The 9,644-nt window shown below is 57.5% G+C and overlaps 1 non-coding gene across 1 annotated transcript; it reads left to right on the forward strand.

Annotated features, from left to right (window-relative positions):
* Positions 1-709: 709 nt before the first annotated feature.
* Positions 710-781, forward strand: TRNAA-UGC (transfer RNA alanine (anticodon UGC)). Its single transcript has one exon. It is a non-coding gene; the product is annotated as a tRNA-Ala (tRNA).
* Positions 782-9,644: the final 8,863 nt, after the last annotated feature.

Below are 9,644 nucleotides of genomic sequence, written 5' to 3' on the forward strand. Positions count from 1 at the left end.
CAGAAACCCCCCACCTGGGGCTGTGCCGGGGACTCCAGTGTCAGCACTGTCCTGGTGCTGCAAGAATGGGAATGTCCCTGAGCGCAACCCCGTACCCAGCCCCAGGCAGGGGGACGCTGCCCTTTGCCCATGGCCGGGTGCTGGTGGACAGCGTGGTGCAGGGGGAGGCCTGGAGCCTGGCTGAGGGGCTCTGGGCAGCTCCCTGCCCAGCACCAGCTCTGCCTGCTCCCCTGCTCCCTCCACCCCACACCCTGGGGGCAATCGGAGCTGTGGGCACACCCCCCTGGGGAGAGCATTTCCCTCACACCACTCCCTCCTGCTGCTGCCCTCGCGGACACAGGTGACGCACACAGGAGTGCTGCCTGCGCTGGCAGAGGTGACTCAGGGAAGGGGCTTGCCCCTCTCCATCGAGCCTCCCCTGGCAGGGCCAGAGCCTGGCAGCAGCACCTGCAGCGACACTCTCCTCCTGACCCAATTAGCTGCAGAGATGCTGCAGGGGCAGCGCTCTGTGGGGTGGCCCTGTGCAGGAGCAGTCCCAGTGCAGAGGCAAGGCTAGCTTCCCCCGCGGCCAGGCAGGAGGGTCTGAATGGAGTTTTCTGGGGAGGGTCTGAGGGCAGCAGGGCACAAGGGGGCTGTGCTTGTCAGGGACATGGCATGGGAGGAGAGGGCACCCTAAAGATCAGCCCCCAACGACATATGCCATGTGTAAGGGGATGTAGCTCAGTGGAAGAGCGCCTGCTTTGCATGCAGGAGGTCCTGGGTTCAGTCCCCAGCATCTCCAGCAAGGACTTTTGTGCCTCACTATGTTGCCTTCCCAGCAGATATAAGGGTGGTGGAAGTCCCCTGGGTGAGCCTGGGTCTCTGATTGGGAGGCTGCTTCCTGCCGTCCATCAAAAGCCTCATCAACTTCCTCTTCCTGAGCTGGTGGCTTGTTGTAAACACCTACAGCAGTGTCTGCCATGTTAGCCTGCCTAGTCATCCTCACCCATAAGCTCTGGACTCACTGTTCATCCACCCCTAGCCTTCCATGATGGAACGAGTGGCTGGGGAGATAGCGGGAGAGCAGTGGAGGTTGTCTCCCTTGACTTCAGTAAGCTTTTAAACACTGTCTCCCATAGCATCCTCATAGGCAAGAAGTGTGGGCTAGATGAGCGGCCAGTGAGGTGGCTTGAGAAGTGACTGAACGGCAGAGCTCAGGGGGTTGTCATCAGCAGTGCAGAGTCTAGTTGGAGGCCAGTGATGTCCCCCCAGGGCTCCGTACTGGGGCCACTCTTCTTCAACTTAGTCGCCAGTGACGTGGACGAAGGTACAAAGTGCCTCCTCAGCAAGTGTGCCGACGATAATAAACTGGGAGGAGCAGCTGATGCATCAGAAGACTGTGCTGCCATTTGAGAGACCTGGAGAGGCTGGAGAGGTGGGGGGAGTGGAACCTCATGAAGTTCAACAAGGGCAAGTGCACGGTCCTGCACGTGGGGAGGTATACCCCATGCACCAGTGCAAGCTGGAGGCTGAGCTGCTGGAGAGCAGCTCTGCGGAGAAGGACCTGGGAGTGCTGGTGGACACTAAGTTGACCATGAGCCAGCAATGTGCTCTTGTGGCCAAGAAGGGCAGTGGCAGCCTGCAGAAGGGACGATTGAGAGGGGATCTTATCAACGTGTACAAGTACCTGAAGGGAGGGTGTCAAGAGGATGAGGGTCACACTCTTTTCAGTGGTGCCAAGCAGCAGGACAAGAGGCAGTGTGCACCAGCTGAAACACAGGAAGTTCCACGTGTGTGTGAGGGAAAACTTCTTTCTTGAGTGACCAAGCACTGGAAGAAGCTGCCCAGAGAGGTTGTGGAGTCTCCCCTAACATTCTCTGATTCTGCGATTTTCTGATTGCCTCAGTGCCCCCCACCCCTGAGTCTGGTCCTGGACAACCTACCAGAACCATAAGTTCTGGTAGGGCAGATGTAATGATGGAGTGGGGCAGCCATAGATGCCTGCGACCCTCTTTGGGTCCCTTGCTAGTGCAGTACCAGCAGGGTTTGGTCCAGGTCTTTGCGGCCCCTTCTCCTCTCAGTCCACCCCTCCTGGCCCTTTCTCTTCCTTGCTTTCATTTTGCAAGATCAATAAATGTTTTAGGAAGACCCAGAGAGTGGGGGGCAAGTGGGGCAGATTATTGGCACTGTACTAGAGGAGGTCCTGGTGCAGAGGGAACAGGGAGGAGCCACCCAAGCTGTGGTCCTGGCTGTGGGCAGTGACAGCTGGGAGGGCTGTGGGTGCTCCTGGGTGCCAGGTGCTGCTGCGGCACAGCGCAGGGCTGCGACGGAAACCTTTTGAAGCAAAGGAGGACTCCAAAGCAAACACCCCGAGTGCCCCGTTCAGCCCCAACCCGCTGCAGGGCCAGCCCTGGCCAGGCCCTGGGGGTGATGGGGGCCGTGCCTCTCTGTGACACGGACTGTGGTCACAGGAGACATCCCGTGTCACAGCCACAGTTGCCCTCCCCCACCCAGACCCGGCCTCTCCCCACATGTCCCAGTGAGGCTGGTCTAGCGCAGGCGCTGGGGCTGCTCTCGGCACCTCTCTGCTGCCAAGAGCTGCCGAGCCTGAGCAGGAGCCAGGGAGCGGAGGTCAGGGCAGTGTGGGGTTGTACAGAAGTGTGCAGGAGGAGGAGGAAGAGGAGAGGAGCTGCTTCCTCATCACCTGCCACTGCAGGGGTGACCCAGAGCACGCAGGACCAGGATGGAGCTCTGGGACGCTGGCCACGGGACACGGTGTGGACAGGGGGTGCCAGCACTCCCCAGCTGGGGTAAGACCTTCCGGAGATCCTCCTCAGGTCTAGCAGGGATCCTCCCCAGGTCTGGCAGGGTATCGCCTGGAGGCAGTGCCCACCTCAGCCCCTGTAGGGAATGGGGCCTGTTTGGGGAGGGGGTGCTCTTGGAGGACGCTCGCACTGCTCATCCTCCGGCTGAGGCAGGTACGGAGCAGCTGAGAGCTGCCCCCAGAGCATGACGGGTCTTTCCCTTCTCTTCCAGAGCAGCTTGCTGTCTGGGAAGGGGTGTCTGACTACATTGTGCGGCAGCTGATGCTGAACCAGGTGGGTGTGCCTTGCGGGGCCTGCCCCGGGAAGCCTTCTCCTGGAGCTTGTGTGTCTGTGGGATGACTTCTCTGCTTTGACTGGCAGAGTTGAGAGGGTGAAGAGGAGGGGGATGAAAGCATCTGGAAAGGTCTTCCAAAGAAGGGCCCCAAGGTTTCTCCCAAGCTTTGTCCAGCGCTTTGTCTGTCCCCTTTGTACAGCAGGATGGAGCAGGGCACCGAGCACCATCCCCACGCCCTGACAAGTGCCCGGCCTGTCCAGCTGCCAGTCTCATCGTTCTTCTCTTCCTTCCTGTTTGCAGGGAGTCCGAGTTATTCGCCTTGGCACATTTGACGTAGTAACCGAACACGTCGGTGGTGGGAAGCGTGCTCTTCTCACTGTTCGCAGGCCCGTGTTCCATCTGTCGCGGAGTATTGCAGAGCTTCCCGGCCTCGCCTATGACCTGGCCTATGCTCCTGGTAAGAGGAGAGGCTGAACCGCTTGCTTCCCCTGGGGACATCCTTGGGGTGTGCCTAACTGCTGGGCAGCAGTGACTGTTAGGAAGCTAGAATTCCTTCAGCAGCTGTGGAGAACAGCTTCAGGGGGTTTTAAAGCACCAGGACAACATCATGCACATTACAGTCACACTCCCTCTCTCCCAGACTTGCTTTCACAGCTGGCCTCATGCCAGATGTCTTGGGGCTGCTGCTTCTCTGCTACTGACTGCGTTCCCCTTCTGCTGCTTCCCAGGTCATAAGCTCTCCGAGCCCCTCAAGTACGCTCACATAGCCTCGGCCCTCTCTGTTCCTCGGAAGACAGTGGAGGCGTGCATAGAAGAGACCATGCGGCTTTTCTCCCGCTGCCTGCAGAGCGGGAAGAACGTGGCCCTTGTGCTGAAGGGCCTTGGCACGCTTGTAATTCAAGGAGCAGCTGTGAAAATGAGGTTTTGCAGGGACTTTCTGAAGAGGCTCAATGGGACAGAGCAGCTGCTGGAAGCTCTTCTCGCGGTGAGTTCCCCATTCCTCCAGCACTACCTGTCGTCCTCTGGAAAGCACCAGTGAATGCAATGCTGTCAACCTGCTGTGACCTATCCAAGTGCATGGAGAGTCCCAGCTGAGAGTAATGCCAGCTCCTGGGACAGCTGGTCCTGAGCGTCCAGAGGACTTGGCAACAAGGATGGCCCTGGGAATAGCTGTGCTGGCTCTGCCCCAAAAATTCATCCAGCCCCAGAGCTCATTTTCATGTGCTCAAGGGAAAAGTCCCAGAAAAGGGCCGGTCCTGTGTGCTTTTTCCACAGAGACTTCCCTCCTGACAGAAAGCCATGGTTTAGTGCTGCTTTGTGTCAGGACCACATCTGAACCCATGTCTCCCTGGACTGTGTCTGGGACAGTAAGGCAGCGAGTTCAGCACTTTCCCCTGATGCTGGGTGACACTATTTCTGCGTGTCCCTTTGGGAGCTCGGCCTGATGCCTCCATGGGACATTTTTGCCCTAGGGTGGAGTGAGGGCAAGGGAGTGATCCCTCCTCCCCTTGCCTGGGCCAGCGGGCATGTGAAGCAGCTCTGTGAAACCTCTGCTGACCTCAGTGCTCTCCCTTTGCAGCTGGAGGGCCTGAGTGTCTTTCATCTCTCCCATGGGGCAGCTGCTCAGAATATTGGATCCCCCTGGTCCTCTTGCTCTTTGGCATTTCTACCTCTGTCTCCAAGTAGGTTTGTTTTTGCAGGAATCATTGCTCGCCCCACTCTCTGGACACGAAGCAGAGGCTTAGGCAGACCAAGGCCCCTGTGCGACCAGAGCCCTCTTGCTGCTCTTGCTGTGCTGGTCTAGTTGTGCTGAGCAGCTCTTGCCAGGGCCCTGGAGTCTCGCCACCATGAAGGGCGTCTTTCTGTCCAAATGTGAGCATTTGCACGCTGCTAGTGATGGCTGCAGCATGTCGCAGAGAGAGTCATTGGAGCCCAGTGGCCTTGGCCAGGTCTCTAGTGCAGCCCCGTCCTTCAGCGTGGTCCTTCAGGTGCAGCAGGAAGGCTGAGATGTGAAAGGAGGCTGAGCTGAGCCTCCTCTCATGGGTTAAGGCAGAGATGCAAGCCGGCTGCAGGCCAGACCTCTGCACTAGGCAGGACCTGGTCTCCTGACTGCATCTCTCGATTCTCAGCCTTGCAAAAAGCCTGGCAGTCTTCTCACCCTTTCTCCTCCATTTCCTGTAAGCTGCTCTGCTGCACAACTGAGGGGCTGCAGAGAGGCACAGAGAAATTCCATGTTTCAGAGGCAGCTGCTTCTCTGAGCAGTGGGAAAGTGTGCTGCCCTTGTGCGCCCTGAGACAACTGTCTTGGCATCATCTCTCGTGTGTCTCTCCCCTTTGCAGATGCCAGAGATGAGGGATTCAGTCCTCTCAGGCTCCGAAACTGCTGCTTTGCAGACCCGTTCTGGTCGTGTCATTGTCTTTCCTGAGTGAGTACATTCACTTCTTAGCCCCGGCTGGCCAAGCCAGCAGCTTCTCGGGACTTGTCTGGTAGCCCTGTGTTGCCAGTGCTTGTGAAAGCTGCTCAGGAAGTCATTGGAGAGGAATACTTTCCAGTGTGGATCAAAGTGCAGGTTCCTGCTGGTCACTGGCTCAGGATGTTTTCTTGTCTTCTGTGAGACATGCATGAATCAAATGTGTGCTGAACATGTTGTCTTGGGTCAAATGTCTTCTGTGGGGAGGCCTGTCTAGGGCAAAGCGAAGCCTGTGCGCAGTGGGGTTGTGGAGAGCTTTGTGCTGGCTCTCATCCTGCTCAGTGTTTTGTCCCATTAGTTGTCTGGGAGATGGTGCTTCCTTTTTGCAGAGGCACGGAGATGAGTTTTGGAGAGCCTACAGGTGATACGGTGGGTGAGAGGGGCATTAGAACTGGTGCTGCCAAGCACCCCTTCTCACAGGAAGGCTAGGGAAGCTCTGCAAGAGGCAGAGAAGGAAGCTCCTGCCCCTGCAGATGCTGGAGGTGTTCACAATGTCTCTCAGCTTGCTGATACACTCCTCCAGCATCTGGCATGTTCTGCCTATTGTGCTTTGGACAAAGAGGGGCTTCTTGGTAGCTCCCTAATGCCCCTCTGTCCCCATTATGGACACAAGGTGCAAAGGAAGTGTGGTGCCCTCCCTTTAGACTGGCATCCTTTTCCTCTTTCCAGGTACAATGCTGACAGTCCATCTAGAAAGCCCCCTGTGGCACCTGCAAAGCCCCCGCAGGAAGAGGAGAAGGCAAAAGAGGACACCAGGGCCAAGAAAGGTAATGGGAACGCTGGATCCTGGCAGGGGTTTGTGCCTTCTGCTTCCGTCCTCTTTGGCCAGGCAGTGGAGGCAAGGCGACAGTGCCATGGCTCAGGTAGCATCAGGCACCGGAGGTGACGCTGCGTTCCCAGTACGGGACATCTGGAGTGATTCCTGAGGGAACACAACCTCCCGGCAGCCCAACACTCCCAGCTGCAGCTGATGCCTCCCAGATAAACTTTCCCCCTTTGCCACGGCACTCAGTGCCCTGGGGTGCACTGCAAAGTGTTCTTGCGCTGGAGGTGTTGGTGCAGAAGGGAGGCAAAAGTTAGCACTGTCCTTGTGCAATGTGAATCCTAAATTGTGCCGGGAGCTGCAGGTCACAGAGAGGCTGAGCTATTTCATGGGACCAGTGAGTTGTCATTGAATGAGAAAAGCCCCTGAGAGTAGGTTGGGAAAAACAAGGCAGAGAGAAGCCAGTGTGCGGAAGGGCCAAAGACCACCCAGGAAAGAAGGCCTAGAAGGAGTCATCTTGAGGCCTCACACTGTTATCACAGGCTGGAGCACATCTGAAGAGCCTTCCCATTCCAAAGGCCTCCTCAATGCTGTCCTGAAGTGTTTTCTTCTCTCCTGCTTACAGGAAATCTTCCCGCCAAGCACCTCCCCCTCAGAGCGAGGCATCCTCCGGCCAAAATAACAGCTCCCACGAAGCAGAAGGGGAAAGGGAAGAAAGCAGAGGACAAAGCGCCTGCTGGCAGGTGAGAGCCATGGAGGAGTGGGTGAGGGTGAGCCTGTAGCCTAGTGCATGTCTGGGGGAGATGTTTCCTCTGCACACAAGGTTCACAGCAGCTCTGAATGTCCTTTATCACATGCCCCGGGGACTCCTGAGCCCTCGATGGCGAGAATGCCTTGACAGCCCTGACCACTTTCTCCTTCTTTGACCCTGCGTCTCCAGGAACAATCTGTTCTCCATGCCTAAGCACAGGGCACTGGGGACCGCCAGGCCATTTGTAATACATTTGGCAGGATGGGGTAAGGGTGTCTCTTGGAGCCTGTCTTGGTAGAGAAGGCTGCTCCTCTCCGGGCTGCATCCAGAGCGAGCCCGTGTCTGGGCACGCTGAGCGTTCCCGAGGGCACATCCTGCAGCCCCGGGCATTTCAGCTGGGGGTGGTCTCTGTCCCTGTGGGTGTGAACACAGTCAGCGGAACCCATCTCCTTCTCTGGCAGAAGGGCCTTGTGCCGCAGAGGCAGGTGCCCAGCCGGTGAGTGCAGGACAGAGACCCAAGTGCCCCTGTGCTCCCAGCACCTGCCCACAAGGTGTCTTTTCAGGGGGCTCCCGGCCATCGCAGGCAGCTGCTCCAGGAAGGTGGTGCAAGGCAGGACAAAGGGCAGTGCTGAAGCCATGCCCCCACCGGAGAAACTGGTGAAGAAAATCCAGAGGTGGCCAGGACAGGTGCGTGCTACAGCCTGAGGTCCTGCTTGTGCCACGGGGACGTGTGGAAAAGCGTAGTCCTATGGGCAGTGGGTAGGAGAGATCCCTGCCTGCGTGTTCACTTGGCCAGTGACCAACCACGTCTGGGCCTTGCTTGAAAAGCTGCAGATCACCCACTAGTTCTGGAGGGCATTTGTCCCTCCGGCATTCTCAGGAAGCACCTCAGAAGCCCCTCTTTGGCCCTTTTTCCCGTGGGAAGGTACCTGCTGGGCCTTTCAGGGAGAGGGCATGGGCAGTTTTCCTTTAGTTCTGTGATTATTGAGCTCGTTGGTGAGATCCAAACTGGGATTTTGAGACCTGCCCCTAAGAGCTTCGGGGCGTAAGAGCGCTGTCAGGAAGGCTCAAGCCAAGTGGCAGGAGAGAGGATGAGAAATGCCCTTTGCGCCCTGGGAAAGCACAGATGCCAGCAGTCCTCTTTGCCGATTCTTTTCTGTGGCCCTCCAGGTGGAATATCACTTCCGGGTAATGGGCGAGGGCGTTCTTGTCTTTCCTCCCATCTGAAGCCCTGTGAAGATTTCCCCTTCTGGAGTCCTTGGCTGGAGACCCAAGCAGGCAACAGAGGAGAGAAGAGAGAAGAGAAGAGTGGAGAAGAGTCTCCAGAGGGAGAACTCCTCTGGAGAAGGACCAGCATTTCCTCCAGAGCTGTTTTCCAGAAGCATGTGTAAGAGGCAAGGACCCATCAGGAAGGGGGCTTCTGCTTCCATTGACAAGCAGTTAGTCTTCTCCAAATTTCCTTTTTTTTTGGGGGGGGGGGTTATTTATTTCTTAATAAAACTTTTCCTGAACATTGCACAGAGATTTGACTTTTGCGTTTTCTGTCCCCTCACGACCAGCTCACGGCACCAATGCCTCCATCCATCCTCCCCACTTCCCTCACCCAAGCCTACTCCCCCATGTGGCTGCCCAGCCCTGCCCAGCCCATCTCCAGCTCCCTGTCCCTGCACAGAGGGAGAAGCCCTGCTCCTGCCGCCCCACAGCAGCTCTTGCTGCTGCTGAACCCTGCTCTCCCAGCTGGAGCTCAGCTGCGTCTACCACCCACTGCGCCCCGCTGCGTCTCCAGTCTCAGCCTCTCTCCAGCCAACAACTCAGGCCAAGGATCAAGCACAGGCTGGGTGGAGAGCGCTGTCCTCTCCACCCACGTTGTGCTCAGGGCAGATGAAGCACTGTCCCGGCTACAGGGGTCTCTGGCAGAGCTGCCTGCACAGCAGGCAGAGCTCTGAAGTGCTCCCACATCCCTGCACGGTCACGGCAACAGGGACTCAGCTGGCCTCTTTGGTTGCCCCATGGCACTGCTCCCTCCCTTCTCCCCATTCAGGAAGCAGAGGTACAGACACAACCACTCAGCACGGGCACACGCTGGTCCCTCTCCTGTCCTTCCTACCAGGGATGGGCATGGCACAGCTCAGCTCAGCTCAGCTTCAGCAAGACACACATGCATCCTCCGTGCTGCTCTCCTGGTCCCCTGCCCATCCCATTTGGTCCAGAGGGACATCCCCCAGGAGCGTGCATGTGCTAGCCTCCAGCAGATGCGCTGTCCCACAGACACCTGGCCAGGGCTGGACCTCTGGAGAAGTGGGGAGGGGAATTTTGCCTTTTCCCTCTGGGTTTCCCACGTCAGTTCCTGGGAGTGGAAAAGAGCATTCCCTGTGAGCAGGGGAGGTGCAGGGAGGTTGCCGCTCATGAAGGAGCAGGGAGGTGTACGGAGGTTGCATCACATGAAGGGGCTGGTGAAGACGGGGCCATGAGATGCTTTGGGAACACTCTTGGGTTCCATTTGTGTCTGCTGAGGATTGCCTTTCTGCTCTTCTTTGAGGAGGACAGAAGGCAGAATGGATAGCATTCACTAAACCTTGATT

The sequence above is a fragment of the Rhea pennata genome, unplaced genomic scaffold (assembly GCF_028389875.1).
Source record: "Rhea pennata isolate bPtePen1 unplaced genomic scaffold, bPtePen1.pri scaffold_26, whole genome shotgun sequence".
Classification (NCBI taxonomy): Eukaryota; Metazoa; Chordata; class Aves; order Rheiformes; family Rheidae; genus Rhea; species Rhea pennata.